The sequence below is a fragment of the Leptonychotes weddellii genome, chromosome 13 (assembly GCF_054177405.1).
Source record: "Leptonychotes weddellii isolate Sample4059 chromosome 13, ASM5417740v2, whole genome shotgun sequence".
NCBI classification, from domain to species: Eukaryota; Metazoa; Chordata; class Mammalia; order Carnivora; family Phocidae; genus Leptonychotes; species Leptonychotes weddellii.
Genome location: NC_138381.1, coordinates 75,330,755 through 75,332,644, shown reverse-complemented (window position 1 = coordinate 75,332,644; position 1,890 = coordinate 75,330,755). Strand labels below are relative to the sequence as shown.

Sequence of the window (1,890 nt, the reverse complement as noted above, 5' to 3'; positions counted from 1 at the left end):
AATAAATAAATAAATATTTAAAACAAACAAACACAAAAGGGAAATTTTTTTCTCCCTAGCCCCACGTAATGTCTGAGTAATTTCCTCAGAATACCCAAGAATCACTTTTCCTTTCAGTTGTTTGGATCCTTGATTAGGATTTGTAACTTGGCATGGAAGTTTCTCTGCTCACCAGCTTACACTTCTTTAGACAGTTTTCCAGCTGCTCCCTGCTTAACCAGGTCACTGTGGTCAAAAAGTCACCTTCTGCCTCGTGCCCTGTATCAAAGCAAGTTCAAGAAAACAAACAGGTTCCTGACCACCAGATTTGGTTCCAAACATCCTCAGCTTGGCATCTAACCTCCTCTCTCCCAGGCTACCCGACTATGTTCATAGAACACCATCTCCTATGTTCTCTGAGGTTACCCTCCCCTTTTCAGTCAAGACAGTCTCCAGAGCCACTTTACACTATCATTCCTAGTCCAAGCCCTTGCCCAGGCTAGTCCTACCCCTGAACCCCACGGTGTGAACTTTTCAAGGGCAGGGGCTGAATTATATTCATCTTTGAATCTCCAGTATCCAGTAAGGTGCACACGTATAAAACACAACGTGCTTTCCACAAATGCCTATGGAATAAAGTTGATGAACTGACACAAGGGACTTCCAAAGCATTTACAATTTTTTAAAAAAGATTTTTTATTTATTTTTATTTGACACAGGACAGAGATAGTGAGAGAGAGAGAGCATAAGCAGGGGGAGCGACAGGCAGGCAGACGGAGCGGGAGAAGCAGGCTTCCCGCTGAGCAGGGATCATGACCTGAGCCGAAGGCAGCCGCTTAACCGACTGAGCCACCCAGGCGCCCCAGCATTTACAATTTTAAAGACACAAAATCACTTACCTCGATGCAGACTTCTTTTCCGCCTCTTACTGAACGTGACTTCCAGACGGTTTCCTGTCTCCTAGGACGAACGTTTCTGTGGGCAAGAACATGTTCCTCTTGAATTTTTTGTCATAATACTTGTTTTCAAACTGGGCACATAGAAGGCATTCAAATCTCCCTGAGTCCTGAAGCCTTCTTTCTAGAAGGTAAAATTCATAGGGAAAAAAAGGAAACTTAGGGGAAATCCTCCCTTTCCCTAAAACCTGCATTTAACATACATGTAAACAGAACAATCTTGTAAAACCTTTTTTAGATGGACAAGTAAGTTCTCTGTGATCACATTCTGGTCTTTACATTTCTAGGTTCACGAATCTGGGACAGCGCCCCAACTCTGCTTTCCATTCAGTTAGCATTTGCCGCGTTTTCTCCCTCCGCCCTTTAGGCTTCGGAATACGACCCGCCCACTTCCGGCAGGGGCATTCACGGCGCAGGCGCAACTCCAGACGCCACTCTACAACCCCTCGTTCTAGTGCTGATGTACGCGCATGTGCAAAAAGGGGCGGGCTGGTTAATAGCGCGGGAGAATGTAGGCCCGCCGAACTCGCGCGACTGTCTCCGCCCACCTAAGTAGGCGGGCGGAGCCGACTGCCCTCTCCAGGTTCAGGCAGCGCACGCGCACTTTAGTACAGGAACGTGGCGAGGGAACGAGGGCAAGCTTTTACGCATGCTCATTTAAATGAGGCCTGAAGCTTTTCACGTCAGCTTCGTCTGCGGCCTCCTTTCCGTCTTAACCCGCCTCTGACGTTTAAAGGGCCAGAACCTTTTTCCACCCAATTGATTTTTTAAAAGTTAAGCATTTATGGAGAGCCTCGTATGTGCGGGGCCCAATTTATATTGTCTTCTGTGTACATTTTCCAGCTTTTCCTTTTGTAGAAATTACGTTAGTATTTATATTTTTCATAAATTTCTTCCCTTGCCCCAAGTGTACTGTTCCCTTGGAGGCAATTCTCTGAAATGAGAGTCAGTGTGA

The 1,890-nt window shown here is 46.1% G+C and overlaps 1 long non-coding RNA gene across 1 annotated transcript; it reads right to left on the bottom strand.

The window, feature by feature from the left end:
• Window positions 1-264: 264 nt before the first annotated feature.
• On the bottom strand, window positions 265-1,572 carry LOC115937690 (uncharacterized). The gene is made up of 3 exons (XR_014139814.1): window positions 1,165-1,572; window positions 879-954; window positions 265-605 (listed from the first exon to the last, which is right to left on the bottom strand). It is a non-coding gene; the product is annotated as an uncharacterized LOC115937690 (long non-coding RNA).
• Between the last annotated feature and the right edge of the window lie 318 nt (window positions 1,573-1,890).